This window comes from Podarcis bocagei, assembly GCF_964188305.1.
Source record: "Podarcis bocagei genome assembly, chromosome: 6".
Classification (NCBI taxonomy): Eukaryota; Metazoa; Chordata; class Lepidosauria; order Squamata; family Lacertidae; genus Podarcis; species Podarcis bocagei.
This window is the reverse complement of record NC_138130.1, coordinates 50,753,797-50,773,762: the sequence shown is the minus strand read 5'-3', so window position 1 is coordinate 50,773,762 and position 19,966 is coordinate 50,753,797. Positions and strand designations below refer to the sequence as shown.

Here is a 19,966-nt window from a genome sequence, read left to right as displayed (position 1 = left end):
TTTTTTTGCCCAGACAAAAAACCTATCATGGTCATTTTAGCTGACTGAGTAGTTTTACTCCTCTTAATCCTATTGCATTGTTGATTGTGTTGCGTTTGTAATTTTAAACTTTTATGTAGATTGCCCTGAATTCCTTTAAAAAACAACAACAACATAGGGTGGTCTATAGATTTAATAAACAAACAAACACATAGCCATAGTTTATACTGAACCCAAAAGCAGCAAGGGAAACAATGGAGTTGATTAGTGTGAGGTGCTCCAATTGCCATTTGCAACCGATGGTCTGGAAGACACCAGCTGCAGCTTCTGAGATATAGTAAATCCAGACACACATAGTAGTGGGTTAGGAGAGCTGAAAATAATGCCAACATATTTCACATCTGGCAACCAATGTGCCCCTTGGGTTTCAGATAGTACATGGGTAAAGGTAAAGGTACCCCTGACCGTTAGGTCCAGTCACGGATGACTCTCGGGTTGTGGCGCTCATCTTGCTTTACTAGCCAAGGGAGCCGGCGTTTGTCCCAGGACACAAATTTCCACAGCCCTCTATGGTCTATGGTGGCTCATTTACCAAAAGTGATGTATTTAGCATTAACTAACCAATCCAAGCACCTTGTCCACATCCTCAAGCCTTACTAACTGAAATTCATCCAACACAACGGGACTAGCCTGTGCTCTTGACAAATTCTGAGATCCATCTGCTGCATTCTCAAAATGCTTTGCAAACAAGTCACAGCAAGCTGCCGTTGCTTCTGCCACCTTCTTCTGGCCAGACTGTAACAGACCCCTCATTACCCAGAAAAACTCTGCTGGGTGGCACATTGAGGATGCAATGGAAGCAGCCTAGAATGAGAGTGCTGTGTGTGGTTTTACGTACTAGTGACACCTCAGGCTAAGCTTCTACATGACCACACCTGGTTCTTCTATGTAGATGTTAAAAAGCATGGAAGATAAGAAAGACCCTTGCAGCACTTCACAAGCCAGAGAGGTGGTACAATGATGTCTCACCACCATCGCAGTCTACGGATGGATCAAAGCCACTATGACAACTGTAGTGGACACTGAACTGAGAGCATCAGATAATTGTTTGGAAACTCAAAACATTTGCAAGAGACTCTTATTACACTTATTTAACACCCACAGTCTTCAATGTATTGCCTAACAGAATCTGGTTCTGTGAGGTAGGGTATGCAGACAGGCCACAACTGTAATTGGCTTAGCTCCTCTGATCTCACAGAAGGATTAGGTTGAGCAATATAGAATTAGAATTCTTTTTGCCACAGACTGTAGTGTCAAGTTTAGAAATGCATAAGGAATTGCTAAGTATAACTTCATAAATGAATCACTTGCCACGGACCTCCTCCTTTCTCTATCCATTTCTTCCCTTCTATGCAATCTGTCCTGTCATTCTAATATATTTCAAAATAGAAATCATATCGGCTTCCTCCCTCAGTCAAAGCACTACCATTCACTGAGCATGTTAGCAGGTAAGGCTCCTGAATGGGTGGGTGAGGGGAGTTGTGGCTTTAGCCAGGATTTCAAAATAAAAACAGGGCATGGTCCCAGTGTTCCAGATTACTGACATCCATTACTCAAAATAACACTAGACTTTGCTCAGGCCATGTTTATTGTAACCTATTTGTGTATTTGTTTTTGCCTGCTCCCCCAAGTTGGTGGAATCCCAACTGACAATTCAGACAGGATTCAAAACATTTGGGACAGGAAATCATGTTAGTACATCACATTCTCATCTCAGATGAAAATCAAAACAATGATTCACCCTGCATAGAAGTGGAGTTCCAAATGTTGGCATAGAGGCGTCACTGTGAGAGAGATTTCAGGTAATGCTTCAGGCTACTGATAAGAACACTACAACTGGCCCATTAACTCAGGGGGCAGAGAGCAAGAATTCTACTGGACTCACCATCTTGGTGGCTTCTTCTCTTTGCCCCTGGACAGAGGGAAGCTGAGGGGTGAGGTGGGAGAAAGAGCATTCCTTCCACCTCTCTACCCACATAACTTTTTTTAACTAAGCAGCTATGCTAAAGCCCTTATGACCAGTAGCGTAGCATGGGAAGGGCCACAGGGGTGGCTGCCTTGGGCACAAAATTTCAAACACCCAGAGCTGCCTCAACACAACAGCGTGCTTCTGTTTGCTGGGCTCCATTGGCTTCTCCATGCGAAACAAGAAGTAACCTCTCCAGACAACAGAATGACTCTTCTTATCTTTGCACCTGCAATCTCCTGGGTGATGCAGACACCTTTAGGCAGTTGAATGTGCATGCATATTCCACCCATTTCCCTCCCTCGTATCTACCTCCTCTGTGTGGCCCCGGGCACTGGTAACCCACACTATGCCACTGTTCATGACTGGCTCCTAGCTGGTCACTGGAGCTACAGCTTTGTTAAGAAGCAGAGGGACGGGCTCTCTTCCCAGTTAACTGCCCATCTTGGCTCTGCTATAATACACCCAGAAGTGTTCTTGGGCTTTTGGTAAGAACAGACAGAACCTCTCACAAATGAATTGTATTTTATTTTGATATAAAATACAGCTGAGGCCTAGCACCACTAACTCAGGGATGGAGAATCTGAGACCCCTCTGGATGTTGTTGGATTCAGCATGGCCAATGATCAGGGTTGGTGGGAGTTGTAGATCTTGGATCTCAAAGGGTATGGATATACATGGCTGCCCTATCAGTCAGTCAAAAGAGGGATGAGCTCTTCAGAAATGCTTTTGCTACACTGATAAGGAAGAGATGAATCATAGAATCATAGAGTTGGAAGTGACCACAAGGGCCATCGAGTCCAACCCCCTGCCAAGCAGGAAACACCATCAGAGCACTCCTGACATATGGTTGTCAAGCCTCTGCTTAAAGACCTCCAAAGAAGGAGCCTCCACCACACTCCTTGGCAGCAAATTCCACTGAGATTGAGTCGAAAGGGGCTATGCCACTCGGCACACCACAATGGGAGGGGGCCTTGGAAAGCTGTCTTAGTGCTTCCCAAGGGAGACTCCCTTTCAAAAACTATTGTTGTACAGAAATGCCAAGCTTTACTGGGACAGCCTAACTTTTCTTCCCTGCAAAACGATTCTTGTTAACAATGTTTGATGCTTTTTGAGGAGCCATAAACGCTGGGCTGGGCTCTGCCACTCGTTCCTGGTAATCATCCTACGTGCCACACATTGGGTGATCTTTCTCTGCCCTCTTGCTGACTCCTGAGCTTGCTGACGTCTGACAAAGGGTGTGTCAGATAACTTCAGAGGGAAGGAGGAAAACACTTCTGTGTGATTCCCTCGCCTGCCAGTGTCCTAGATAGTGGGAAGGCACAATTCCTGGCACAGCAGCTCTGCATGTTTCATCTCCTTGATAAATGCCAAGCAGATAATTAGCACTGGATTGATTTAATAATAAAGTGACCACATGCTGCACTCACATGAGAATGTGGCTGCTGTGCCAGTTCTGTTGTTCTTCCTTTTCTCAGGCCAGCCCTCTTCCCACTCCCTGCTACCTCTCCCTAAATACCAACTTTGCTATCAGACCCCCCCCACACACACAGACCTTATAACAAGCAACCTTTTCAAGAAGCCATTAATCCCACTCCACTCGACCTATGATTGTTTACAAAGCTATTTCTCTTTTCTTTCAGCGATGGTCTCCTTCCTTCCTTAGCTGTCCACACACAGCCCTTTTATCTGGCCTTGAGGGGTTACTGAATAGCCAGCTCTTTCCTTCCAGGGAACTGCTCTTTTGCCTCCCTAGCTGACAAAAATGGAGAACTTGAAGTGTATAGCTCCTCAATCCCACCCGTCAGAGCCATGCCAAGACTATTCCCAGAACCTACAACAAAGAGGAGCTTGTGCAACCGGTAGTGAGTTTGAGCAACTTCCCCTTTGATCAAATGCATCAAATGCCGTATTGAGCTTCTGTCCCATGTGGGTGTGGGACAGAACACTGTCATAAACAAATAGAGCAGTTGTGCCATAGTGACCTCACTGCGGAATCTGAAGCACCTTCGTTTCTCAAAGCAAGGGGACAGATGTTCCCATTCCTCTGGTGCAGTCATGCGCTCAGGCATGAAGGATTAACTATTTTTGCTCCGCTCCCTTTTGTTGACATTTAAATCGTAATGTGAACCTCTCAGGTAGCTTGAATATAGCAAAGCCTCACCTGTAAACATGTGGCAGCCTCATCTAATAAGGAAGGAAGGCCTCGAGGACATGTGGAGTGATTTGGTGAGCTGGCCATGGGTGTGGAAAGAGTATATATCACAGCTCCTTTCCCACCCAGGGCAAGTCTGAGTGATTGCTGCCACTACACATATAGGCCTGTCCTTTTCTCTGGAAGACTGAGGGTTAGAATGGTGCTCTCCTTTTGCTCCTTTTGACATTCTGGCGCAAAAGTGAGTCCATTCCCTGTTCCACACTTTTCACTTTACAGCAGTAGTGCCTGGATAGCCATATGGAAGAGATCTCTCCTCCCACCTGCCAGCCACTACTTCCGATGTGAGCGCAGACCTGCAAAGATCATCGCAATATCTTCCATGTGGTCATGGCTCCACCAAATAGGGTAGGTAAAGGGACCCCTGACCATTAGGTCCAGTCGTGGCCGACTCTGGGGTTGCGGAGCTCATCTCGCTTTACTGGCTGAGGGAGCTTCCGGGTCATGTGGCCAGCATGACTAAGCCGCTTGTAGCGAACCAGAGCAGCGCACGGAAACGCTGTTTGCCTTCCCGCTGGAGCGGTACCTATTTATCTACTTGCACTTTGACGTGCTTTCGAACTGCTAGGTTGGCAGGAGCAGGGACTGAGCAACGGGAGCTCACCCTGTCGCGGGGATTCGAACCGCCAACCTTCTAATCAGCAAGTCCAAGGCTCTGTGATTTAACCCACAGCGCCACCCGCGTCCCAATATGGTAGCACATGCCAAAATCAGCAGTCCACTCGTGACACCAAGGCAGCACCACAGCATCAAAGCAGCTGATATGAAAACTTCCCACTCACTTGGCACAACAATGGACAAGATAGCTGCTTGCAAACCATACCCTGTTAGCCTGCCTACCACGTGGCAAAGAAACATTTCAAGTGGGAAATTTTGAAGCAGCCCTGAGATCAACATGCTCAAGCCAGGAGTGGAGTTCTCTCACTTATGCACTTTGTGTATTCCCTCCCTTGTCATTAGGGATGGGGGAATATGTCAGTTTCATTTCCTCTCCTTTTCCCAATCTTCAGCACAGTTCAGTTTGTGATTGCTTGATTATTTTTTTAAGGCCTTTGAAAAATTTATCAGCATTAAAGTGTTAATTTCTCTTAATATACACATTTTTGCATGTAATTTTGCCCAATATACACATTTTTGCGAAGCAATTTCCCCTAATATAATTCATTTTTATGCTATTTTCACAAACACGTGCATTTATATGCACACTTTACTTTAGTCCATGCATTTTTGTACATATGAACGCTACAGCTCTATGATTCTATGATACTAGGCTGGAAAACTGCATTCCAAATTCAGAGAAGTGTGAATTGTGAAAGAGGGTTGCATTGCAATTTGCGTATGATTTCAGAAAGTGCAAGTTTTGTAAATTCACCTTTAAATATTAACTGAATCAAATGTCTTCACAATCCACACACACACACACCCCAATTGGTTTCTCAGATATGGTCATGAACAAGTCGCATCCACAGAATATTCAGAATGTCCAGCTTTGTGGTCTAGGCTGGTCAGTGTTTCTGTGGTTTTGTAATGGAGCATTTATTTCACCTGGCTCTGCTCCGAGCATCAGCCACTGTCCACGGGTGCCCTCCGTTCCAAAACAGGAAGTAAACAATAAAGTTGAACAAGAACCTTCACATCTTGTTGCCTGTTTTCTTCCCTTCCAAGGCAACACTGCAAAGCGTAATCATTCCCCAGTAGTCTCATTTGGCAAGCGCTGCCTCCAATTCCTGAAAATTCCCTGCTGTGAATAGCTTAATAAGAACTATGGAAGTAATTTTCCAGCGTAAACCTGTGCAAATCTACCCAGAAGAAAGTCTCACCAAGTTCAGTGGATCTTACTTCCAAGGAAGAGTGACCAGAACTGCTGCTGTAGCTTGTTTGCTACTTGTGACAATTTGCACATAGCCGAACTTTTTTACTTTTTTTAGTGATTTGCAAAGTGCATGACTTCTCACTAAAAATATCACAGGCTTATACAAGTCTGCTGGAATCAATAGATTCCAGTAAAACCTTTGATTCCAAAATGTGTTAGTGGAGTACTTGGCATAGTCTGCTCTTAATGCTTCCAGCATGAGCCCTCCCAGAGGACTAGGAGAGTGGAAGTTAAATGTGAGGGAGACAGATAAAACACTGATTATTTTGGCTTGGCTGTGCCACCTTATCCCACCCAGAAGGGGGGCTGCACTTAGAATTCATCGTTTGGCTGTGAATAGGCTTCTGTCAACAGTTTAGATTAAGGCTGCCTAAAGTGGCATTTATCTTTGGGGCTATTGATTAGATTCCTTTCTAATTTTGCTGCTTGCGTTCCCCTTGGTGTTTATACCATACATGGCTAAATTGAATCTTTGTTGGTCCCAAACAGGTTGCTGAAAGGTCAGAACTTTCGCTCAGTACACCCTTTATCCTCTTAAATATTGTACACCGAATCTCTGAAAGATATACACCACCAAAGATGTGTTTTTGAATCAGCGCACAACATTATTTGGTGTGCAGTGTGTGAATACGCACACGGCTAGCTGAACTGTTGGACTTTTACAAGGCCTCCCTTTTAATTCAATTTTCCTTTCCTTGGGACTGAGGCTTTTCCTGCGTGGTGTGGGGGAGTTGATGATATTGTACCACACGGATGTTAGTGGAAAATCAAAGCACTAAGATCTTCCTCTTGATTCATATTGTATCTCACTCTACAGTCGCCCCAGCAGTTTCAGCTTCTCGTTTTTCCAATCTTAAATTCAGTTTTCCACATTTCCACATCACTTTGTGATTCTGTTTTTTAAATTGATCAGATTTTCAGTGTGTGAGTTTCTCCTGCTATACCCCTTTTAGTATGTCATTTTGCCTAAGACAGTTTCGCAACACAATTGTCCCTAACAGGACACCTTTTTAAATGTTATTTTGCATTGCAAAATTCAGAGAAGTGTGAATGTTGAGGTGCAGATGTGTTTCGGCTTACGTATTGTTTCGGGTGGTGTGAATTAGGTAGGTTCACCTTTAAATGCATAGGGCATCCAGTTTCTACCTCATTCTTACTTGCGGTCCTCATGAAACTCCAACTCCAATTATTCCCAGGTACAATGGGATGTAGAGTTCAGCAAGTATATCAGTGGCTACTAGCCATGATAGAAGCCACGCTCTGCCTCCTTGATATACTTCTAAAAACCAGTTGCTGGAAACTGCAGGAGGGGAGAGTTCTCTTGTGTTCAGGTCCTGTTTGTGGATGTCCCACAAGCTTCTGGTTGGCCACTGTGAGGACAGGACGCTGGACTAGATGGGGCATTGGCTTGTCCCAGCTGGCTCTTCTTATGTTCTTATATCTGTTTCCTTTGAAGGGCAGAGTGCGAGCCATTGACTGTATGTGTTGTTGGTGTTTTTTTCTTATTTGCAAATATACAAGCTGAAACTGGGGACCCAGGGAAGCAAATGCAACGAAGCGAAAGTAGCACCAATTAACCCCAAAGCAAACAACATGTCCCTCTCTCCTCCCACACCCACAACCAAACCGCAAAACTTTGCATGTTCGTTGCTGGTTACATTCCAGTTGCAAAACTGTTTATTACAGCCCCCACCCAAACAGGTATGGCTAGTCAATTGCTGCCATCCTTCAAAAGCCACTGAACAAGCATCTTCAAGTCATGAATGTCACAGAGGGAGCATATTTAGCTATTAAATTAAACAAAACGGGGGGGGGGCTAGTCAAAACATGACTCGCGGTATTGGTGTTTACCTTTAAAGGCCTCCATGTTTTGGGACAGAGCAGAGGTGGGGAACCTCAGGCTCAGGGGCCAAATGCAGCCCTCTGGGTCTCCCTATCTGGTCCTGGCCACACCCTCCCAAGGCCATGACCCTTACTGCTCCTGCTTCACATCATCCTTGTGTGCATACCCTTCAAGTGTCCGTTTTCCCAGGACATTCCTGGAATTACAGAAGCCATCCTGGCTTATGATTTGCTCCCAGAATATCCCATTTCCCCCCTCCAGCACCGCCGCTTCCAAGCTTGGGGAGGACAATGAGCCAGTGCTTGCACTTGAAGCAGAACCCTCATAAAGCGGAACCCTAGTGTGCAGGGGAGGCAGTTCCCCACTGGAGCAGACGTGGTGGACATGCACGACGCTCTTGCCAACCCCTCTCTGCTCCTGCCCAAGCCACCAGCTCCGCTGTAATAGCGGCCTGAGGTGCAATGTGGGCAGAGGAAGGGAGTGAGCAGCTGCCAGGTATGAGCTTTGGCAGGGGAGACGAGCAGCTGACTGTCACAGCAGCATGCATCTTTTGGTACTGCTCTCCCACACAAGCCAGGTGACTTGTGAGATGGCGCAACAAGCGTCCCGATTTTCAGCTGAGGAATGTTGGAGAGCAGTGCTTTTTTTATAAAAAAAAAGTTTAGGGGTACTCTCATTTTCCTACTCATATTGAAATAATGCCCCTCAATGAGGCCAAACTTAGATTCACAAAATGTTTAGGGGTATGCGTCCCCCCAGGGGGAAAAAGCACTGTTGGAGAGTACGTGAGTGCTTTTTGCCTGACTGGAATATGTCCTTAATCTGTGATCATGCTGGCTGGAGAAAAGAGAGGGGCAGGTGATTGCATGTAGAAACCAAGCTAATGTACAAAGGTAAATTTTTTCTTAGTTGCCCAGCCCACTTTTGCTTCAGACTCTACCCACCACTTGTATGTGGCCCCTGTCAGGCTGCCCAGCTGGGAATGAAAAAGATTCCCGACTCCTTCCTCAGAGACTCTGTTTCCCTCCCCCACCCCTACCATGAGCCATCATGCCAGCAATGAAGACTTTCTTGTTTCAGTAGGCTTTTGGGAACTGCCTGTTGAGTTGCTGTCATTGAAAAAGGTGGGATATAAATTAGATGATGATGATAGAACCTGCTTCTGATGTCTTCACTGTGTCTACCCAGGAACAAGAACAGATGCTCTTCTCATGCTACTTTCCATAAAAGATCTGCTTCTCTGATGGCTTTGTTTTAATAAACCCTAGCTTTTATCATTGTTTATATCAATGTTTTAACCAGTTGAGCTGTTGGATTGAAGCCATTTGAATCTGCAAGAGGACTGAGAGGGCTGGAGAGCACAAGCACCCTGCTTGCAGTGGTTGTGTTTCTCCAATGCTGGTGCCCTTTACATGTGCCTAAGTAAGGAAAGTGAGAGGATCTATGGTTTGGAGGAGCCCCAGGGGCTCACAGCACAAAGAGGATGGGGAAGCAAAATGGGAAGGATGCTCCAAAGAGAGGCAGGCGAGTTAGAGGCAGCAAGTCCAGAGCTGGGATGGCTGAAGAAATGGGGTAGATAAGCAACAGGTTGAGCTCAGGAAAGACTGGAACTGAATGAATATCTCCTGGGGAAAGGGAGAGCTCAGTGAAACCACACCCAGGGCCTACAAGCAGGAAGGGAGGAAAAGAGACAAGACTGATGATCTGGAAGAGGGACTAAGATTTCTAGTAAAAATAATATGTTAAAGATCCTGCATAAACAAATGGTATGTGCAGCCCATACTTTGAATGCTATGTAAAATTCTGGCATCCTTTCTCAGAAAAGATACGCAAATGTTGAGCTGCCTATAGAAAAGTTTGACCAAATTATCTGCAGGTAAGGTGAGCAAAAGAGACCCTAGAGATGAGATTTTTCCAACTCAGAAAGGGACAGCTGATTACCTGGGCACTATGAATATGAAGTCAGTGTTTTGCATCCATGGCTTGTATGCCTGGTACATATGCATGTGTCTATGAATTATGGGAGTCTATGGGCACAAGCTTATTTCTTCAGTTTACAGTATTTGACTTTTATCCTTTTTATCCAAACAACCCTCTTTCATTTTGTGGTAGGCCAGGCTGAAATGTAGAGTCTGACCCAAGGTCAGCAAGTGAGTTTTGTGGCTGAGTGGGGATTTGAACCCAGGTCTCCCAGGTCCTAGTCTGGCATTCTGACCACTACACCATGGAGAACTGCTGCCAGTCAGTGTGGACAATATTGAACTAGCTGAATCAATGACCTGACTTTGTAAATTGCAGCTTTCTATTGGGTAAGTCCAAAACTCAGTAAAAAAATTGAACCTAGATTTTCTACTGTAACCAGGTGAACATTCTATTACTGGACCTTTGCTGTAATTAGTGCTGTAAATCCAGAAGGACCCAATTGGCAGGAAAGAATCCCTCCAAATTTAAACTGGTGTAATATGTCAGTGTTTGGCCTGTAACTGTAGCTGGATGTCAGCCCCCGCTGCGACACACCCTTTCTGCACCTGTTTGCAAAGGATAAACTCTGAATTCCACAACCCACTCCATCCCTAGCTGAGTGCCTCAGATTCCTTGTGAGGTGCAGTGCAAGATGTCAGGTTCTCTGCTGCCTGTGGTGATATCACAGCTTTAAAGAACATGTAAGATCGTGGTGTCATCATTATCTCTTATAGAAATATATTATTTCATGTCATTTTTTGATGGAATCATTTGGAGTAGCAAGACATAATCAATTTTTTCATGGGCCCATTTGTGTCTGTTGCTTTTCTGATCAATGAGTGAAATGACCAGCGAGGCACGTCTTTGCTCAAGATGTGGTTATTTTCGGAAGTGACAAAGATAAACAACGAAAGACTCTTAAGAACTTCCTTCCCTGTTTATTTGCCTTCTAAGGATTCAGATGTTAAAGATCAACAAATGTAATCTAGCTTACTATTACTAAACACAGAAACTCAGGTACTCAGGTACTAAACTCAGGAACATCTCTTGAGTTCCTGTGCTCCAGCATTCCCACGTGTGAAAACTGTAATGCCAGAAGCCAAAATGATTCTAGTGAGGTTGGAGGACCAAACTGCACATTATGCAGGAGATGTGCTACTGGTGCTCCTCATGCACTTGCTTTTATTTTTAAGCAGTTGAGGGTTGTAAGGTTAAAACTGGTGCTGTGCACGTGCCCTGCCCTCATCAGATTTGAGGCCCAATCCAGTGCTTCAGAAAGGTCCCAGTTTGACTTGGATCTGGGCCCTGAAGCAATTTGAGGCCTTTTAGTTTTTAATTAGGTTTTTAAAAATAGAGTTTTTAAAATAAAATAAAAAGTAAAGGGCTTTCCACCAAGTAATACACATGTTACATGTTGAGTTTCTTGCATTTAGTTAAATTGCATGAGTCAGCACACCCGCAGTATAATAAATGAGCCTCAACCTGAGAAAACCACCTTTATGGTCATAGTATCTCTCCTGTAACAGTTAAGAGTGTTGGACTAGTACATGGGAGACCAGGGTTCAAATCGCCATGAAGCTCACGGTGTGATTTTGGGTCAGTCACTGTCTCTCAAACTAACCTACCTCAAAGGGTTGTTGTGGAGGAGGAGAACCGCATATACCACCTCGAGTTTGAAAAGGTGGAATATAAATGCAATAAATAAATAAAATAAAATGTGTGCCCTTAAGAGATGCCCTTACGCTCCTGCAATCTGTTATCCTCACATACCTACTCACCACACCCAGCCTCACCACTTGCTCCTTCTCCTGCTCTGTAAATCATTGTTTTGTGTTTCGTTTTCATTTAGTCCACAAAGAATGGGGGCAGATTCCATGTGATCTCAATTACTTCTTCTCCCTGCCTCCGTCTGCTACTTTCCAACTCTCTTTGCTTCCCACCCACCTACTTTTTGGAATCCTCAGATTACTCCACGTGGACCCGATCTGACTTGTCTAGGGCTGCTTCGACCAGCTCTGGCCAAATCCCAGATTGACCTAAATCGGCCCTATTCAGTTCAGGATCCGGCTGGAGTTGGTGCACTGCCCTGGTTCAAATGTTCCTTAGAGGAAAGATGGAGTTCAAATGCAATCAACAAACATTAATTTTGTGCAACTCGGCCAAATCTGTGCTATAATCTGACACCTCGTCCAAAGGTGTGCATTCCAAATTATTGCCCAAATCCATGTAGAGAAGCCGGAGTTCCTTACTGGACTATAGATCATCAGCCAGAGTATGGAAGCGATTCATAGACAACTGGAACAACTGGAAACAGACTGTCTAATCTGTGGGAATAATCAGACTGTATAAATTCAGTCCAGCATCAGGGAAGAGTTAAACACAGCAGTCTGGAAAACTCTGTCCAGATGACTTCCTGATAAAGTTTATACAAGGATAGCTTTGTAGCAGTGTGTGTACATGTGCGTGCGCACAAGGGTGCTTGTGTCTACGTGCCACATGCCCCGAATCAGGGTGGGACAGGGCTCCATAAGGCTTGTCCCGAAAGAGCTGCCATCGATCATATCCCTCGTCTAGCAAATTCTGATGGACAAACCAAAGCGATGTCTTCCCCGCCCCTGCTGCTGTGCTGGGTTTACGCAGGCCGGCTCAGATGGGAGGAGCGCCCGGGAGAGCTTGCATCTCTTTCAACCAGAAGCAGGCAAGCGTCATGCCCACAGCAGTTGACAAGGGGAGGGTCCGATTGCATCAGGAGCCCACAGCCGCTTCTATGTGTGATGCATTTCCTCACACGTCTTTCTCGGCTGTGGAATTTGTGTCAGACTGCTTCAGCAATGTCAATTGCCGGGCCTGAAAATGTCAAGCAGCACAATTACAGCCTTCTATTTACTTTGGTCGCATGGGTTCCTGATTTCTAGGAAAAAAAGATGCCAGAGCTGAAGTCTGTCTGGAAACAACACCCTCTGATCTGGAAGCTTTCCCGCCTGCTCCTTGATGTGTGTGTGTGTGAAGTTTTTCTTGCCGTTGCTCAGAATGGAATGAAACCTTGCCAGGAGGAAGTCTGCGCTTCCCAAACATTTGTTTGCCAAGTAAAGGTAATGGGGGAGAGTATATAACACCCCCCCCACTCACCATTTATCCCCCACAGCTTCTCCTTTTAGGGCATTTTCCCGTCAGCTTATTTCCAGGCTTGAAGCTGGTTGTGAGAGGGTGCCATGGGGAAAACAGTCAAAATGATATGCTGAAGGAAAGAAAGAACTGGCGGGCAGGAGAAGGGTTAAGCAATATCTCTCACTTGCCAATTCACCCCCACAAATCGACACAGGACTGAGAATCCAATGCATCAGAACATGTAGTTCTGCCCTCCATCGTGAAATAAAGGGCACTCTGCACCTGCTCAGAGGCAACACCATCAATTTCTACTTCATTTTCCGTAGTTGAGCCCTGGCACTGAAAACAACACAAATTAAGCTAGGCTTTCCAATATTTCCATTTGCCTGCCTTCCCTCTCCCATGTCCTGTTATTTTCTTTTCTGAAATCTGTTGTTGTTGTTTTTAATGTGCTACGTTTATATTCTGGCTTCCGCCGAGGAGCTCAAGGCAACATGCATGGTTTCGCCCTCCATTTGTTCCTCTCAACCTCCCTGGGAGGTAGCTCAGGCTGAGAGAGAGCTATTGGCCCAAGGTCACCCAATGGCTGAGTGGGCATCTGAACCCGGGTTAGAATAGAATCATAGAATCATAGAATCATAGAGTTGGAAGAGACCACAAGGGCCATCGAGTCCAACCCCCTGCCAAGCAGGAAACACCATCAGAGCACTCCTGACATATGGTTGTCAAGCCTCTGCTTAAAGACCTCCAAAGTTGGAGACTCCACCACAATCCTTGGCAGCAAATTCCACTGTCGAACAGCTCTTACTGTCAGGAAGTTCTTCCTAATGTTTAGGTTCCCCCAATCCTAACTAATCTGACACTCTCCCCATTACATTATGATGGATTAAGGGCCAAGGTACTTAGTCACAAAAAGTTGTAATCTGAGAAGCTAAACCTGACCCTGGTGCTGCTTTTGCTGCCCTGCCAGAAGAGGCCTCCTTGGCCTCTCCTTAGTGTGGAAGGCACCTGTGCCATTCTGTCAGGTGGGCAAGGAGGAGGTGGAAGATGTTCACAACTACCTCTGAGCAGCTCCCCTGCATCTGCTTTGTGAAACAGTCAGCAACCACGGGTGACAGAGCTCAGGGTATCGACCAATGGGTAGGTTCAGAAAGATCTGCATGCACTGCAGTTAGTAATGCTCAAATCTGTCACTGTTGCTTTCTCTCTGTTTCACAAATTTTCCAGGCTTAAATTCAGTTCTCCACATTTCCATAGCAATTTGTGAATTTTGTTCAAGTCCTCATCAGCATTTTAGTGCAAATGTCTCCTGATATACACAATATGGTATACAATTTTGCCGAATATACACATTTTTTTGCAAAGCAATTTCCCCATATATTTTCATAGAACTGTAGAGATGGAAGGGACCCCAAAGGTCATCTGGCCCAACCCCTGCAATGCAGGAATTCTGCCCACAGTCGTCCCTGGGTGGGCTCACCAACCTTTTGCTTAACAGCCAGACACACTGACCCATTGCACTACCTGAGGAAATTGCCAATTTTGTTTGCTATTTTCACTATTATATGCACTTTTATTTTTATTTTTCACTAATACATGCATTTTTATTCAGACTTTGCCCCAGCATATGCATTTTTGGACACATTACATGGCTAGAGAACCACATTGCAAAATTCAGAGAAGGGTTATTTCAAAGGATGGTTGTGTTACAGATCATGCATTGTGTGAACTAGGCAGGTTTGCTTTTAAATGTGATCTGAATGGAATTTCTCTCACATCCCTAATTGCGGCCCACTACTGCATGTTTATATCTCTGGATTGTGGCCAGAAGTGACTTCAGCCTTCCACGAACATTTCACAGTGCATTGTTCCTCATACGCTCCATTTGAGCTGAAGCTGTAGAGACCACAGCTGTTCACCTTGCTTGCACTAATTTTTGTTCAGCCTGTACCCACATCTGCCTACAATTATCAGTTTCCCTTACCTGGATCCCAGCCTGAAGCCTGCCATATATGCACATCACGTTAGCTCCAATTCCCAACATGAATTGCAGCCTAATATAAATTTCCCTCTACTGATGTGCAGAGGGTCAAAACATAGGCAGATTCTTTCTCTATTACTTCATAGAATTCAAACACTCTCAGCATAAACAAGGTATTTGAAAACGGTGTACAGTGAACCAGGAATACAGGCTGCCTGAGCTCACAGAAATCAGTGTGGAATTCAACAGGCTTGCATGCTGACCCAAACACTAAAAAACTGCTACGTTGCCACAAGTTGTGAAGTAGGACCTGCTTGTCACCAGTCCACTTCCTTGGTTCTAAATGTTGGAAGCACAGTTCACATCCTATTACCCTCCAGGCCAGCCTTTCATTTTGTGTTGATGTAATGAAGACACAACAGTTAATGTGATATGATTACTTTTAATTACTTTTCATTTGCTTTATTATCCACCCTTCACCCCAAGGTCCCAGGGCGGGTCACAACAATTTAAAATGGAACATTGTGATCACAAGAATTTTGTGGGTCCTAAAAATGTACATCTCATGTGCCTAAAGGACAGGATAAATAGGTGTGATGGCACAAAGAATGCCCTCTGCTGGACCACCACCCCAAGCTTCTGAAGGTGGTGGAACTACGAAGAGGGCTCCTACTGTTGATATTAACACCCAAGCAGCTCTGTATGGAGAAGATCTTTTAGATTTGGGGGCCATACATTTAAAGCACAGGGCTTCCCTCAAAGACTCCTGGGAGTTGTAGCTTATGTAGGGTGCTGAGAGTTGTTAGGAGACCTCTATTCCCCTCATAGCTGGGGCGCCAACTCCTAGGGGCCCAGCTCTTTTGGGTCCCCCTAACAATTTGTGGGGGCTCCCCCCCAATGTTAAAAAGAAGCAGGGGTGGAGGGGGCCAAGTACGGAGCCAAGCACAGTGCAGTTTCAGTGGCTGGCTCCTTCTTCTCCTCTTCCTGCCATGGAGGGGAAAGAAGGGGGAAGCAGCCCCCGGCTGATGGCAGCGGTAGGAGGAGAAAGAGGAGACTGAGTGCCAGAGAGGAGGAGCCGCCAGCCATTGAAGCTGCACTGCAGCCCCTTGCTCCTCCCAACATTGCGTGTGTGACATCACATGCGTGACATCAAACCCCACCCCATCTCCCTCACATGTTGGCACCTCTGCCTCACAGAGTTGCAGTTCCTAGAGTTCTTTGGGAAGAGGGATTGTTAAAGCAGTGGTAGAATCCACACACATTAGAAATGTGTATGTGTCATACTAAAAAAAAGAGCAGGCAGAGGAAGGAATCTTGCAATGGGCTTGTGAAGTAGCTGGGGATTGTGCAAATGCAAAAAGAGTGTCATCACCTCTCCCCCACCACACACAGACAAAAGAAACCAGCAGAAGAAATTTGCCAAGTCTCTGTGGTCAAGGGGTACTTTTGCAAAATGTCAGCATAGCTTAAAAAAAAGAAAGGAGGACAAAAGAAACAACAAAGCAGAAATTGGCCAATAGTTAGGAAAGGAGGTTTATGCCCTGAGCTAGTCTTTGGTCTTTGGGATGTTCTTTTAGCACTTTAATGAGGTACTAACTTAACACACACACACACACACACACACACACACACACAACAGGAAATTCCTCTGTTGCTAATCAGAGGCAATGGGTGACAGGATGAGATGCAGACACAAGCAGCTCCTTGAGCAATTATCTGTGACCCATCAGAATGGGGAAAGCCAAACGACAGTGACCAGGGCATCCCCTGAGAGATTTGTTTCAGTTTCACTGGCTTCCTGCAAGGAACATCTTTTGGTTGTAAATGGAGGTAGTGTAAAACCAAGGCAGCAACTGGTCAAGGATGCTCTAGGGCAAAGAGAATGTATAAGCGACATGAAAGAGGTCTGGGGAAACAGGCAAGGCCGATTCAGTTTCTTAGAATGGTAGAGGGAACAGCAAAACAACAAGATGGGGCCTTCCCCCTGGGCCACACAGCAGAAGTGTCACTCACCCATGACTCGACTACATGCAGTTTATTCTGGGAGTAGAGTTCACATGATCTTCAATAATATCAGAGCAAACTAACAGGGTACAGATGAAAAGAAACTTACCAGATAATCTCTCAGGGAGGAAAGTAGAGAGGGGCAAGGAAATTACTTGCTGCTGCTGTTGTTTATTTACTGTGGGGTGTCTGAATGATGCAGCAAGCCCTGCTGACTGCTGGCGGGGTGTCATTGCTAAGATGATGAGCTTGGAGGTCCTGGGTTCAGATCTCACCTCTGTAGGTGGCTCAGATAGGCAAGACACTCTCTCTAAGCCGCAGCTATCTGCAGAATGGAAATAATAACACTAACCTTCTTTGATTCCATGACCTACCTTGTAGGGTTGCTGTAAAGATTGCAGAAAAGTTGTCTGTGCATCATTTAGATTTGTCAAAAAGCAGTACCTAAATACAGTGGTACCTCAGAACTTAATTTGTTCTGGAGGTTTGTTCTTAACCTGAAACTGTTCTTAACCTGAGGTACCACTTTAGCTAATGGGGCCTCCCGCTGCCGCCGCCGTGCCACCGCCGCGCGATTTCTGTCCTCATCCTGAAGCAAAGTTCTTAACCTGAGGTACTATTTCTGGGTTAGCGGAGTCTGTAACCTAAAGCGTATGTAACCTGAAGCATCTGTAACCTGAGATACCACTGTATTTTTTTATTAATTTTAAGCCACCTTGGTTATTCTGTAAAACGGTGGGGTATACATTTTGGAAATAATTAAAATAAATGATCACTAATAAAACAAGTGTTTTCTGCTCTCCAGATATATACCTACTGCTCCTTCTAATAGTTCAGGTTAGTGAATGCTGTACATTCTCACAACAACCCTGTGAGTTAGGATGGGCTAATAGACAATGACTGGTCCAAGGTCACCTTGTAAGGATCATGACTGAGTGGGGATTGAATAGAAAATACCTGCAATGGATTCGACTGTCACTTCCAAAGAAACGTTTTTAAAGTGTGAGGAATCTCTCTGTGTGTGGAGGCTGAAGCAATACAGAATATGCAAGAGGTTTCTTTTATCTAATACTAACTATAGAAATGTGCCAATTGTGGTTGATGATACTGGAATGAAGGGGGGGGTGAAATTGGTCCTTGCTGCAGTAATAATGTCGTCAGATAATTTCACAATGAGTTTCAAGCCGGATGTGTCTTACAGCTCTTGGCTCTTCCCATTCAATCCTTCTGTCAGTTGTAACTATCACATGCCAAGTTTTGGACCCTGCTGAGACACTTGGAATGGTTTATGGGATGCTGTTGATTCGGCAGATGACGTATGGTCCAGATGGTCCCCCTGTCATTTAAGGCGGCTGTTTCCATTTGTTGGCGTCATATAATTTTCAGCGGAAAGGTAATTCTTTCTCCCTACCAGATCACCGCATATTCTTTCCCAGGCTTCACAGTCTTTAATATATAGCATGCAAGTGCTGGTGAGAGAAAGGAAAACTCAGTGGGGGAAGAGGATATGCTTTGCATCCTGCACTCAGGCACAGGGGCAAGCAAGCACCTTGGGGCAAACAGGCCGACAGGGTAAAGTCGGGCAACTGGCAGACAGGCAGAAAACCAAGATAGTTCAGATGGAGAATTGGCAACAGCTTTCCTCAGCAATAAACTGCCTAGGCCAAAGGAAGACAGCGGAATGCGCCCCATCCCTCCTACTTTTTATTATTTTGGCATTAAGGATAAAATTTTACAACTCACCAATGTCAATACAAAATATACATATTAAATTATGCCATCAATTACGCTGGCTTCCTATAGCTCTGCCCATTCCCAGCATAAATAAATTGGCTTTTCCAGCTGGATAAACAGGTCTTTGAAAGGTTTCAAATGTGATTAATAAATCAGTGACAATAAAAAATTATTGTCATACGGAGGCCAAATGACATCACTTGGGAACAAATCATGTTTTTTAAAAAGTGCAGAGCAAACATTCCATCAGGACCACTAACAACCTCAGGACGAAAGCACCCATTGGCACCACAGCCTTGCTACCTATCCTAAGGTTCCTGGGACTTGACTATGGTCGCTGTGAACAAGGGAAGAGACAGTGAGGGAGACAGGTGAAGAAGAGCTTGTCCACACTTTCTAGGCACGGGTCCAGTACGTTTCTCGTTTGCCCTGCCCCTTTCCCTGGGAAACCCCGTAGTTTACCGCTGAATCAGGTTTTCTGTGGATTGGAACTTCCTCCAATTCGGTGGGGTTTTCCTGGGGAAACAGCAGGCCAAACAAAAAACCTCTCAGACCCATGCCTAGGAAGAAGAGCAGAAGTAAACATGGGATAGGCCAAACCCAAAAATGTCAGAGCCTGGCCTAGTTGAACTGTCCTCTCTCTTCTGCCCCCAGGGTAGCCTATCACCTACTACCTCATGGGGAGGATCCCAGGAGAGGGAGGGAGGTTGGTGAAGAAGATGTCAAGGACCTGCTCCTGTTCCAACTAGACTGCTCCCTCCTGTCCTTGGAGCCATCTGCCATTTACTGTCCTGTAAGGAAATGCCGTGATGACTTTATACAACAGTATTGTTCATTGCTTATTTCTAAAGAATGTATTTCAATGACAACCTGTAAACTGGCATAGAAAGACTTGTGAATGTCCAGAAATGTAGTGCTGTGATAGGAATAAAAATAAACGAAGACAAAGGTGAAGAAATAGATTTGCATGGTTGTTGTTTTTCCCCCAAATGGCTGTATACAGAGAGTAAAAAGGACCTTAAGATCAAGGAGTTTGTCCTCACAAAGAGAGCTAACTGATAACAGAAGGGCTGCTAAACTCTATATTCACTTGCATCTTACAGTGGTGCCTTGCAAGACGAAATTAATTCGTTCCACGAGTTTTTTTGTCTAGCGAATTTTTCGTCTTGCGAAGCACGGTGTCGAAAAAGTTTTGGAAAAGCTTCAAAAATTACCAAAAACCTCAAAAAAGGCTACCACAC

At 45.1% G+C, this 19,966-nt stretch overlaps 1 long non-coding RNA gene across 3 annotated transcripts; it reads left to right on the top strand.

The window, feature by feature from the left end:
• Positions 1–3,855: 3,855 nt before the first annotated feature.
• LOC308589196 lies at positions 3,856–19,688 on the top strand. 3 transcript variants are annotated; one of them, XR_014009150.1, is made up of 4 exons: positions 3,856–4,568; positions 12,814–12,990; positions 17,797–18,384; positions 19,380–19,688. It is a non-coding gene; the product is annotated as an uncharacterized lncRNA (long non-coding RNA). The 3 variants fall into 3 exon arrangements; XR_014009151.1 differs by lacking the exon at positions 12,814–12,990 and having other exon boundaries at positions 19,380–19,684; XR_014009152.1 differs by lacking the exon at positions 3,856–4,568 and having other exon boundaries at positions 12,026–12,990; positions 19,380–19,684.
• Positions 19,689–19,966: the final 278 nt, after the last annotated feature.